Source organism: Pan troglodytes, chromosome 22 (genome assembly GCF_028858775.2).
Source record: "Pan troglodytes isolate AG18354 chromosome 22, NHGRI_mPanTro3-v2.0_pri, whole genome shotgun sequence".
Classification (NCBI taxonomy): Eukaryota; Metazoa; Chordata; class Mammalia; order Primates; family Hominidae; genus Pan; species Pan troglodytes.
The window spans coordinates 2626077-2639488 of NC_072420.2; the positions used below are offsets into that span (position 1 = coordinate 2626077).

At 44.4% G+C, this 13412-nt stretch overlaps 1 long non-coding RNA gene across 7 annotated transcripts in view; it reads left to right on the forward strand.

Moving 5' to 3' along the window:
- Window positions 1–11153: 11153 nt before the first annotated feature.
- LOC100614484 (uncharacterized) overlaps window positions 11154–13412 on the forward strand; it is a 44542-nt gene continuing 42283 nt past the window's right edge. For 4 of the 7 annotated variants that reach the window (XR_010154475.1, XR_010154477.1, XR_010154479.1 and 1 more), the window contains exon 1: window positions 11576–11769. This is a non-coding gene — a long non-coding RNA (uncharacterized LOC100614484). Of the gene's footprint in view, window positions 11770–13412 lie in introns of all 7 variants that reach the window. The other 3 variants (XR_008541536.2, XR_010154478.1, XR_010154476.1) reach the window with 3 other exon arrangements.

Sequence of the window (13412 nt, forward strand, 5' to 3'; positions counted from 1 at the left end):
CACCCAAGGGCGAAGAGAGATGGCTCATGCCTGTAATCTCAGCACTCTGGGAGGCTGAGGCATGCAGATTACAGATTACTTGAGGCCATGAGTTCAAGACCAGTCTGGCCAACATGGTGAAACCCCAGCTCTATGAAAAATACAAAAATTAACCAGGCGTGGTGGTGCACACTTTTAATGCCAGCTACTCAAGAGGCAGCAGCTGGAGAATTGCTTTAACCTGGGAGTTGGAGGTTGCAGTGAGCCAAGATTGTGCCGTTGCACTTTGGTGACAGGGTGAGAGTCTGTCAAAAAATAAATAAATAAATAAAGACACCCGAAGAGAGAGAGTTACAAAGTTTTTGAAAAATTATCTTCAAATTGCATAAGTCTTTCTTTCACACTAAGATAATATAAACAATAGATGTTGAAATTAAGACAATTTCCATGATTACTCACTTAGACAGAATCAATTATTGGCCATCAAACAAGAAGAAAATACCCAAGTCATAAACAAAATAGGGGCAATATTTATACAAGCAAACAAACAATTAAATCATTATATTAACAAAAGACCATAGGGATGGTTCATATTTGACTTTTGCCTCACACTGTCTTAAGGTGTACAGAGTTGAATATTGTCATAGAAAATTATATTATATAAATTAAAACTAAAAACAATAATCTGATGTAAGGTGCCCTACCCTAAAACATGAAACACAGAAATGTAAAATTGCTAAACAAATTTAAAAGAAACCATCTCCGAATTCTTACTTGAATAATGAAATTCAAAATCATAATAAATAGGTAGAAAGTAAAAACACAATTAACTGCTGTGAGACAGCCTACTCTAAAAAATACAGAAACATAAAATTATAAAACATAACTAAGAGAAACTTTAATCTATAAAATCCTGAATAACCATAGTGTCCAACTGAAAAAGAATCCTAGGTAACTACAATTTTCAACTCTTCCTTTGAATCCATAAAAAGTATAAATTTTGAATTATTTGGATACAGTTAGGGCAACAACATTTCAAAGAAACCACATTATAATTATTAAAAAGGGATGTGATAAGAAAGTTTTAAGGAATAAAAATTTAAGTAATACTAGAGAAAGTTTTAAATTATGCTACTGATGCATTGTTGCTTTCCTTACACAAAAGGGTAAGGCTGTAATCTAGCCTTTAATAGAAAGGTCTTACATTTTTATATATGGTAACAATAAATAGAAAGGTCTTACATTTTTATATATGGTAACAATATAAATATTGTAAATACAGTATAAAACATTGACATATAAAATAAAAATTGGAAATAAATTGTACTATTAGTCAAATAAAAGTTGGGAAAACTGGAAGAAAATGCTAGTAGTAACATTGTGCCTAGAGTCAATTAAACATACAAGCCAAATATTTTAATAATTAATTATATAATTTATACATAACATATACATTTGAGCATGCTATTTTACAACTTCTCAAACTGAAATTACAGAAAAATGTGACACATGATAATTCAGAGAGTGAAAACACAGTCTTAGTAATCTTCATGTTAAAGAAAACAGAATCATAAAATAATAAGTGAGAAATAAGGTAATAATTGTGAATTCAATATATGTTGAACAATATTCTAATTTCCCTTACGGAAAATGTTTTTGTAAGAAATCTGTAAAATGAGTACTTACAATAAATCATCCTACAGTAGTGGCTGTTGGCATACAGTGTTTAAATTTCTATGATTAGGTCCTACTAAGGAAAAGAAAATTTTAAAATAAAATAATTAGAGTTTCCTATTTAATAAGATAATTTTTGCCTATAAAGTTTTTCAGTCTAATTTTCTTGTAGAATTAGGTTTTAGCCTTCATAAAACTTGACATTATGAAGCAGAAAACAGGTGTCATCTGTCTCTGATGTTCCTGGAATTTCTAACCCAAATGCCAATTCCTCCACAACTCCCCTCACACACTTCTGAATTGAAGCACAACAGATTTATTAAAAATGGCATAACAGCGGTCTCCAGAAATATGCAGAGATTTTCCCAGATCCCCAAAAGCAATGACAAACTATTCAGATCATTTAGGTTCTCACAAGATTCTGGGAGGACTTTGGCTTTCAGTGTGAATGCACTGGAAGATTCTAAGAGAGAGGGAGAGAGAGAGAATGTGTGTGTGTGTGTGTGTGTGTGTGTGTGTGTGTGTGTGTGTGTTGAAATCAGAACCCTACCTTATGTGTTTATTGTGGAATTTGGAAATGAAAGCCTAAAGCCGAAAATTAAAATCACACATGATAGCACGTTGCAAACTATTTTCTGTGCTAGATGGGTCGTTCTAGGGTGTAGGACCCTGGTAACACACTTTTCCCCTCCTTCCGGAAAGAGCTACTCACATTGCTCAAAGCCTGCATCCACATTTACCATGTCCAAGACCAGCTCAAGAGCCTGGACCCATATGCCACCTTCAGCAGGGTTGACTGCAGCGGCTTCTTCTTCCTGAGCATCTTCTCCAATGGTGACCTGAGAGTTGCGGGAGGCATTGGGGCCAGGATTGAACAGAGGAAAAAGGAGCATGGAGGCCAGGTGCTGAGGACCAGGCCATCTTACCTGGAGAGTTCTGGCCCTGAGACATCCAGACCAGCATGACGTTTAGGTGCAGACAGCTGGCCCTGGGTGGCCCTATGCTGATCACCGGCCTCGGCCCCTCAAACAGTGGGAAATGGAAGAATGGCTTGGAAATGGGCCCTGTCGACTGTGTGTCATCTGAGCATATTCTCCCAGGGGTCCAAGAAGGACCATCGTGTCTCCAGAACCAGAACTGGAAGGTAAACTGTCAGGGGGGACAAGGAAGAGCATCCTCAGTTGGGTGGAGGGTCTCACAGCAAGACGCCTGGCTTAATCAAACTTGGCCATTCCTGAAGGATGTTCAGTGACTAAAAGTGCCTACCATGAGCAGCTGGAACCCACTCCCTGAGAGCTGCAAGATGCATGGGGACCTCATGTACCTGTTTGTAATTACAGCCAAGGACCAGCAGGCAGCATTACCGCATCCACATGGGGCTTTTGCTGGAAACAGTAAGTCTCTGCCAGCCCCTCCCAGGCTCCTGGGATGCCACTTGTTCTGGGCCTGTGGACAGATAACCAGGACACTTGCTCAGTGTCCGTCCACTCCTTGTGGCCTGAAGCCTATCGCTCAACCCTAGCCCCACCAGACCTGCTTCCTAAGCCATTCCTCATGCCAGAAGGAAAGGCAATGCCTTTGTCCCACAGCCCCTGCCTTGTGTCATGTCATGTGGGGCTATGGAATGAATCATCAGATGAAACTCCAGTCCTTCTGCCTGAGAAATCTATCCCCTCTGTCTGAGTTACCCTCTAGGGAGCTGTCAGTGGGAGAGAGAGCAGCTGTGGAAGAGAGGCCCACCTGCTTCTGTTTGACTTCAGGGCAGCCTCTCAGGGCAAGAACCCAGAGCAGGTGGAGGCCTCAACGAAGCCTGTGGCAGGGCTCTGGGCTTGATGGGCTGAGCATCTCCCTATCTGCTGCCTGCAATGGGGCCCAGAACCATCCATTCAAGAGGGTCACCACCATATTGCAGGTGTGCAGCTGGACGGTTCCCAAGGCAGAGGCTGCCATGGACTGCAAGCACACAGAGGATGTACACCTTGAGGGTGGACTATGAGGAGAACATTTTTGAAGAGGTGCATGCAGCCTGGCCCTGCCTTCACTGGGAACCCCCTTCCCTCTGGGTACTAGACAGAATTCTGTACACTTTCCTGGAGGCTCCATTCTGGTCTGTTCATTTGGAAGTTTCAGGCTGTCTGTGAGGAAGTAACAAAAGAGATGTCTCAAAGCAGGTTGTGGGGCACAAGCTGAGCCCTTGTCTCCTTCCCTAGTCCCTCTGCAGACACGGGGCTGGAAGAAGGACCTGTGGATAATAAGGGAACTGCTCTTCGAGAACCGGCCTGAGCAGCTGCTTCAAGAAAGAGCCACATTAAAGGTGCCTATAGCCCCTGATGAGGGAATGGCAGCCTCAGGCCCGCCTGCCATCTGTGAGCAGGTTTTCTTGCTAACAGGATGAAAGCAAAGAAAGCTGGAATGAGCCAGCCCTCTCAGGCAGCTTGAAGGCTGTTGGGGTTCTTTCCAGGCCTTCTAGCCTTCTGCTTCTTGGCAGGCCACCCAAGACCCTTTTCTGGCCTCTGAGACATTCATGCTCTGGAAGGAGAGGGTCCTACTTTTCACTAGGCTATGGGGCCAGGCCTATCCAGCTCCCCGCTTCCACTAACAACCATGGGGCTCTCACCTGGGCGCACACTGCCCAAACATGGCCCTTCTAAGGCAGAAGATCATGTGTCTTGCAGTTTCAGCTTGCTAGGGCTTAAAAGTCATTAGTGCTGTTATTAAAATAGGGAAATGAACGGGGAAAAGATGCTTTAAAAAATTTCCCATAATCATACAACGGAGATCATCAGCACAGATGACAGCACAGGCAGGGCTGCTGGGGAGGCTGAGGGAGAGTGTCCAGCCTGTTCTGCCACCTGATTCATGCCAGGGGTGCCTCGTGACACAGTCCCTTAGAGAAGCATGCAGACATCTCAGGAAGGACCTGGAAGGTGCAGATCAGGGCCACCCAGCACCACTGATGGTGGAGTGGGCCTACCTCCCATCAAGCTGTGTCTCCACAGCTGACCCTTGAAGCCAGGAGGTGATTTACAACATGTGCAAGGCAGTGAGCTCCATCAGCTGTGTGGCCTTCAACATTCACTTCAACTCGGACATCTCACCAGAAAGCAGTGGGGACTGGCCAATGCAGAAGCCTGCAAAGTGGAACAGAGCGTCATGGGGTGGGGGATGTGGAGACTGCCTGCTGATCTGAGCACTGCTCCCTGAGGGTGTGATCTGCAGGATTCCTGAAGGAGGGCTGTGAGCTCATCTGCGAGGCCCTGAGCCTGTGGAACATGGCTGAGGACAAGCACATGCGGATTTGTGTCTACTTGCACCTCCTTGTTCATCTCAGTACACTACAGTGACTGTGCCGAGGTGGGCCTTTAGCATCCCCTGGGCTGTGTCAGCAAAGGACTCTGGGCCTGGCCTGGCATTGAGGGATGGCAAATAAGGGGCCTGGGTTTGCATTGTCACCCCCTATGGTAGCATAAAATGAGAGAGTCCAGACCTGCAGGACTGGAACCCTAACAAAGGGGTTAGGAGGCTGCTCACTTTCCCTCAGGGACCCATGTGGAGGAGCTGAGGGAGGTTAAGGAGACCCTAGGGACTCACTTGTTCTGTCTGGGCTTCCCCCTGCTCCATCATTTGATGACCATTTTTTGGGAAGAGCTCCGGAACCTCCTGTGCTCTAGTGAGATGGGGCCTCCCCTCACAGGGTATTCTGAGACTGTGAGTGAGAAGCTAACACAGTGCCTTGCAATACTCATGGGAGCTGTCATCCTCTGTGACCATCACGTGGCCTTGTAGTGTTCAGACTGCCTGGCCTGCCTGGGGTTTGGTGAGGCTGTTTTGTGGTCAGCTGCTTTAGAATCTCACTTTCTCTGCAATCAAACAGTGACTGTCTTCGTGTCTGTTTATGGGTTTAAAAAATCCTAATATTTCATTTATAGTAGTTTCAGCTTGCATGTGTTTATTTGTATAAATTTTATTAGAGTAAAGAGAGCTTAAGACAATAGCCTTTTAAGGTCTTAATGAGGCATAGACTTTCATGTCACAACAGCTAATGTTGACCTCTTTTTCTACCTTTGTGTAATGTATACACATAAAGTACAGCCAGAGGTGACTAGAGCTGAGCTGCTTGGGCTTGCTTGCTGGCCTGCAGTCAGGTGGATTCTGGCTGTGAGGCAGTGCCCACCCTGGATCTACATCCCCCACCCCCTCTCCTTAGTCCCTGAGTAACCAACAAGGCCGTGCTAATGAGAGGGCGAGTGATGGGCATCGGGTACCCCAATACTATCCGGGAAGATTTGAATGCCATCTGGGCTGGAGCTGTTGGGATTAGGGGCTGTGGCTGCCTTGGCTTGTCATGGTGCCACCCACAGATGTGCCTGCCCTGTGCTGCTTCTCCAGCAACTGGCTGCCCACGGCCCTGAGCCTGTCACACCATTCTTGCTACCTCATGCTGCTTGTGTTTGAAAAACCCATCCAGAGATGGCATTGCTGGATGTGAGTGCTGAAAAGGGGGCAGCACCTTTGTCCTGGGGGATTAGGAGCTGACCAGATTCCTCCTGACTCCCTTCCAGAACAAGTGGGGCAGGTGCTGTAACTAATGATGCCCCCCAGAAGATGTGTTTGCACTGGCTGAGCAAATACACGATGCAGAGACCTAAATGAAGACACGTGAATGGGGTGTGTGGACATCAGTTAGCAACTGGGAAATAGGTGCCTCTCAGGCCTCTCGTGCTCCAGCAAGTGTGGAATATGCCTGTGCCCATGAGTGTAGACATCTGGAGTGTATACATTTGGCTGCTGTTTTTGCTGCCACTATCCCCAGGCCCAACCTGGCTTAAAGTCCAGGTTTTAAGTAAAAAAATAGGAGGCTTTTTGCCACACAGCTCCGTGAGAGGCTGAGGTGAAAGCATCACTGGAGCCTAAGAGTTTGAGGCTGCAGTGACCCATGATTCAGCCACTGCACTGACACAGTGAGACCTGCGTGCGCCCTTCTACAGAGGATAGCTCTGGGGCATTTGGGGATCCCTACAGTCCGGGACATCTCCCTGTCCCCTGCTGCCTGTGCTTCTTCCCTTGCCTGCTGTCAGAGCCTAACATGGAGGAGGATGTTGCTGCCCTTTGAGCCTGAGGAAGCTGTGTCTGACTGGGGCTTCTGTCTGCGGTTTTGTGAAGAGCTACTTATGAGTATGGTCTGTCCAGATACCTTGTTTCAAAGGAAGTGAGCATGAGCTAGCAAATGTAGCCACCCCACAGCTGATAAACAACTTTGTCTTGTTTTTAAATCATCAATCTTCATTTCACATTGAAATAAAGTAATTGAAACCTGCTACCCCAGCCTCGCCCGTGTGTTCTGTAACCCAGACTCATTTCTTTGTGTGGGCTGTTGTCAGAAATGTTATAAAAAAAATTATGCATAAATAAGATCAAATGTAAAATTATGCTTATAATGTCACTTGAGTGGGTGGTAAGAGGGTAGAGTCACAGGAAATCTGTTGGGGTTTACACCCCTGCTACTTACCAAGCTCATGAGAGTGTGGCAGAGGTGATCATCACCTGATATTTGTGGCAGAAGAGAAAAGTCTAGCGTGAAGGCCAGGTAGGGGAGAGGTGCCAGGCTGTGGGGCCAGGCCTGTGCATGCTGGGCCTGTTAGGTCACTGAGCATCTAACTGCCCGGGAACCGGCTCTTTTCACATCATCTGAGGTAAGAGGATGGAGAAGCACTCTCCAGAAGTCACACTGCGCTGGGAGAATGGAGGAGAGCCTACAACTCGCCATCCTAAGGTAGGTTTTAGATTGAGCTGGACTGTCTTCGAGAGCTAATGAGATGGGAGGAAGACAGTCCCCCAGGTACACCTGACAGCCAGAGCCTATGAAGTTAGGGGGGTTGTGTGGGGGTGGCCTGTCCCTATGAGAGGAGGAGCTTAAAGCTACTAAAGCTGGTGGCTGCTGCTCTGCCATCCCTCTACAGAGCAGGCAGGTCCTCAGCTGCATGTATAGCTGAATGTCTTTTGGAGTGTTAGAGAGTCCTCTATGTCTTAGAAATTTTGAAAAGAAAAACAAATCTCAATTTTAATGTTGATTAGTTTCTCTGAGCCAGTTGGGAAAAAAGATGTCCTTCACCTCAAAGGTTTAAGTGACACCGAAGGGTAGCCACCAGTGTCTCGGCCACTGAAGCCTCATGCATGCTCCCACTACCAGTTTGATTTGCAGCCCCATAGTTGTGTTGTACTAAATATTCTTTCCTCTGGCCTTGTCCAGTGAACACGGTTCACATGGCTAACACCACTTCTTGAGATGCGAGCACCATGCAAAGCTGAGAACGGATTGGGTTTTGTGACCATTGTGCCTCCTCCTCACCTGAGAGGCCCATTTTTCCTGGTTGATTCATTAAGTGTATTAGTGCTGTCAGTCGCCTCTGGACAATTGAAATGACAAGTGGCTGTTGATTCATAAAGAAAATGAAGGCTTTAGATGTGAAACCCTCGTTTTCTCTTGTCCTTCTCTTAGGTGAAAGATTTTATTTTTTTCAAAAGGCTACATACTGGTATCCCAGCAGGTGTAGTGTGAGAACTGGCATATGTTAGGCTATGGTTTCAGTGTGGATGGGCAATCCTTCAAGATGGAAAACCAACTCTCACTGAGTTGCTGGAGCCACACTGACATTTCTCCACATCCCCCACCATGGGCTTTCACTTTTCTCCTGTGCTTGAATTTTTTTCACATACAAATTCTTTATACACACACACACACACACACACACACATATCTCACTCTCTCAATGCAGTGGCTGAATCATGGGTCACTGCATCTTCAAATTCTTAGGCTCCAGTAATGCTTTCAAATCAGCCTCTCAAGTAGCTGGGACTACAGGCATGCAAAGCTACACCCAGACAATTTTTTAATTTTTTTCTAGAGACTGAGCCTACTTATGTTGCTCAGACTCGTCTTGAACTCCTGGTATCAAGCGATAATCCCACCTTGGCCACCTAAATTGTTTAGATTACAGGTGTGAGCTAGCACTCTCAGCAAAAATATATTTTAAAGAACTGTTACAACCAAATTATGAGTTATCATTATGCCACTGCCCTCCAGCCTGGGCACCAGAGCAAGACCTTGTATCCAAAAACTAAGCAAAACTAAACAAGAACAAAAAAAAAAACCTTATAAATAAATTAAACTTTGAAGATTGTGTCATCTGTGTCCTTCCCTGCCCTCCAAGCTATCAATGTTAAATATAATAGTTATTGAGAAAATGGTTAGATATTATTAAGAAATTTCTATATATCCTCCAGCTGAGAATAGGTATTCTGATGTGGCCCAAATATTTTCTCAGCGCTACCTTCAGGGTCTAAACTAGCAAGTCAGGACACCTGCAGAGGACAGTTGACCATTTTCAAATAGAAAGAGAAATACCCCGTTCATGAGAGTAATCCAGTGATTTTCAAAAAGACAAGACACACTGACATCCAGCGCAGTCAGGGCACAATTACCTTGGAAAAATCACCTCACACAGAATGGTTGAGGAGACTTTCTAAGGTGAGCAAACTTGGGCAACATAATCCTTTCTTATTTATTTCCAGCCCCCGCTGCCCCCCTGATTCCTAATGGCCACACCACAGTGTGGTCAGCAGTGGGGTGCAGTGTTGTGAGAGAGGGGCTCAGGGATGGGATGAAGGTCTTTACCGTGTTACAAAAATGCAGGTTAAAAAGTTGCTAAAAAGATGTCTAAATATTCTAATTCCTACTGTTACATAGCTGCTAAGATGCATTATACAACAGACCCAGGTAAGGGAAAGAGCATGTGCATTTCAAGTCTCAGCTCACTTCTTAATTAGCTGTGATACTCTGGGCATGTGACCCCAAATATACGAGCCTGTTTGCCTGTCAACCCAAAACAATCCTAAGCAAAAACAACAAAGCTTGAGGCATCCTGCTACCAGACTTCAAACTATACTACAAGGCTGCAGTAACCAAAACAGCACAGTACTCATACCAAAACAGATATATAGACCAATGGAACAGAACAGAGGCCTCAGAAATAACATCACCCATCTACAACCATCTGATCTCCGACAAACCTGACAAAAACAAGCAATGGGGAAAGATTTCCTACTTACGAAATGGTGCTGAAAGAACTGGCTAGCCACATTCAGAAAACAGAAATTGTACCCCTTCCTTACACCTTATACAAACATTATCTTAAGATGGATTAAAGTCTTAAATGTAAAACACCAAACCATAAAAACCCTAGAAGAAAACCTAGGCAATACCATTCAGGACATAGGCATGAGCAAAGACTTCAGGAATAAAATACCAAAAGCAAACACAACAAAAGCTAAAATTGACAAATGAGATCTAATTAAACTAACGAGCTTCTGCACAGCAAAAGAAGCTATCACCAGAGTGACCAGGCAACCTACAGAGTGAAAGAAAATTTTTGCACTCTATCCATGTGTCAGAGGTCTAATATCCAGAATCTACAAGGAACTTAAACAAATTCACACACACACACACACACACACACACACACACAAAAACCATCAAAAAGTGGGCACAGAATATAAACAGACTCTTTTCAAAAGAAGATATTTGGCTGGGCACGGTTGATCAAATCTGTAATCCCAGCACTTTCAGCCGTGGAGGCAGGTGGACCATGAGGTCAGGTGTTCAAGACCAGCCTGGGCCACATGGCGACACCGCATTTCTACTAAAAACACAAAAAATTAGTAGGATGTGTTGGCCGGCGGCCTGTAATCCCAGCTTCTGGGGAGGCTAAGGCAGGAGAATCACTTGAACCTGGGTGGCAGATGTTGCAGTGAGCCGAGATCCTTCCACTGCACTCCAGCCTGGGTGACAGAGCAAGACTCCATCTTAAAAATAATAATAATAAATAAAATAAATAGAAAAAGAAGAAGAAGAAGAAGGAGAAGGAGAAGAAGAAGAAGAAGAAGAAGAAGAAGAAGAAGAAGAAGAGGACCTTTATATGGTCATAAAGAGAAAAAAAGAGAAAAGCTCATCATCACTGGAGACTAGAGAAATGCAAATCAAAACCACAATGGGATACCATCTCACACCATGTTGAATGGCAGTTATTAAAAAGTTGGGAAACAACAGATGCTGGTGAGGCTGTGGAGGAATAGAAACACTTTTACACTGCTGGAGGGAGTGTAAATTAGTTCAACCATTATGGAAGACAGTGTGGTGATTCCTCAAGGATCTAGAACCAGAAATACCATTTGATCCAGCAATCTCATTACTGGGTATATACCCAAAGGAATATAAATCATTCTAGCATAAAGACACACGCAGTCATATGTCTATTGCAGCACTGTGTGCAATAGCAAAGACTTGGAACCAACCCTAATGCCCATCATTGATAGATTGGAAAAAGAAAATGTGGCACGTATACACCATGAAATAATAAGCAGCCATAAAAAGAATGAGTTCATGTCCTTTGCAGGGACGTGAATGAAGCTGGGAACCATTAACCTCAGCAAACTAACACGGGAACAGGAAAGCAAACACCATATGTTCTCACTCATATGTGGGAGTTGAAAAATGAGAGCACATGGACACCGGGAGCCAAAGATCACACACTGGGGCCTGTTAAGGGGTTGAGGTCAAGGGGAGGGAGAAAATTAGGACAAATACCTAATGCATGTGGGGCTTAAAACCTAGATGGCAGGTTGATAGGTGCAGCAAACCACCATGGCACATGTAAAACTATGTAACAAACCTGCACTTTCTGCACATGTATTCCAGAACTTAAAGAAAAACAAACTAACAAAAATGCACTAAGGCTGAGGGGGAGTGGGGGTAAGGGCAGGAGTCAGGCTCGGGTGGGTGCGTCCTGGAGTTTTATCCAATCATTGACACTGATGTGGGAACCGCCCAATCAGGCGCGCCGTGGCAGAGGCGAGGAAAGGAGGGCGTGGCTTCCTGCATTTGGCGGGGTCTTTGTCTCTCGCTGGCGCTGGCACAGGAGCTTGGGATCCGTCTCCTCTTTCGCCTCCTCCACCTTGGGAGCCCCGGGCTACTCTCTCACAGCCCTTGTTGCCCTGTGATCTGAAGGTCCTTGGGGACGCATAGTTAAGGTGCCAGGACATCCTGGAAGCTGGGAAATGGTGAGTATACGGGGTTCGCCATCCCGAGAGGGGAGAACAGGCTGTGAAACCGGCAGGACCGGCCTCTCCACGGTTAGCTCCGAGTCTCCCGCAGCTTGGCCCTCAGTACCCTGTTGCTGCAAGATGGCCGCTGGGCCAGCAGCGAGGCCCCCACGTCCCGCCCGGCCCATCCGGTCCTGTCCCTGGGCAGCGCCCTGCTCTGCGCCCACAGCCATGAGTATTTCCCAGATTGTTCAGGAGGCCAGATGGGTCATCAGGGAAAAACCGCGACTGGGTGTTTGCGTGGGAGGAGCTGCGGCCCGTGGGGTCCCCAGTCTCTCTTGTTAAAATTAACGGGAGTCTATGTTAAAAGTTTCATCAGTTTATCTGAACAAAGAGTGATTGGTGAAATGGAAAGCACCCAGCCATGATTTCTGGTCCACCAGAGGGGCATAAAGGAAAGGCTTTTATAAGATGCATGAGAAAGCAACCCAAATTCAATAATTGGTTCCAGTTATATGGTAGCCTTATTTGAACTATCCAGATGGAAATGTCCTGGTTACATATTCAGAGGTTAATTGCATGTTTGTCATGGGTTAAACCTGCATTTTGCTTCAGGCTAAGATAGGGTTTTATAGGAAATGTATTTGAGTTAGGTTTTAGATTTTTTTTTTTTTTTTTTTACCTATGAACACAGGGCACTAGAGCCACTTTAGACTAATTTTCTGATCTTTAATTATTTTAACACTCCAGAGGAGGACTGGTTTTCTCCTGTGTTTTTTTAATGTATGGCAAATGGAACCTCTAATCGACCACCCTGTTTTTCATCCTAACTCAGGCTTGCAGTAAAATTATCGGTTCCCACTTTCTTTGCTGCATTCTCAAATGCAACGCATGAGACCAGCTTTCCCTTGCCAATTTACAATGCTGTTAACTATATGTCCTTTATTATACATTTCATTAAAGTTTTCTATTATTGGGTTTCTTTCTACTTCTCCCTACAGTTCTGGCAATATTTGCTTTTTATATTTAGAAGCCTCCCTTTTGGGTGCATAAATACATAAAGCTATATTCTCTTGAGAAATTAACCTCTATTATTATTGTATAGTAAACTCATTTCATGCTTGTGAGAGACATTGCTAGAAAGTCTATTTTGTCTAATTTAAGCATTACCATTGCACTCCTTTGGTTATTATTCGCATGGAATATCATTTTCTATCCTTTCACTTTTAGCCTATGGTCTTAATTCATAATTGAGTCTCTTGTAAGCAGCATATTATGAGGTTTAAAGGATTAATTTATCCATTCTGTCTGCTTTAGTCTCTTTTGGCTGCTATAACAGAATATCACACACTGGTAATTAAAAAAGAATAGAATTTTATTTGACTCATGATTCTGGAGGCTGGGAAGCCAAAACAACATGATACTGGTATATGTTGAAGGTCTAGTTGCTGGATAATAACATAGACAAAGATGTGAGGGAGAGAGAGCTTTTTTTAAAAATATATAACAGATCCATTCTTTTTATAATTAGCTCATTCCTATAATAAGAACATTAATCCATTCATGAGGGCAGAGTTCTTATAGCTTAATTAATTTTTAAAGGTTCCACCTCTTAATTCTAACATGTTGGCTATTAAATTTTATCCTAAATTTTGGAGATG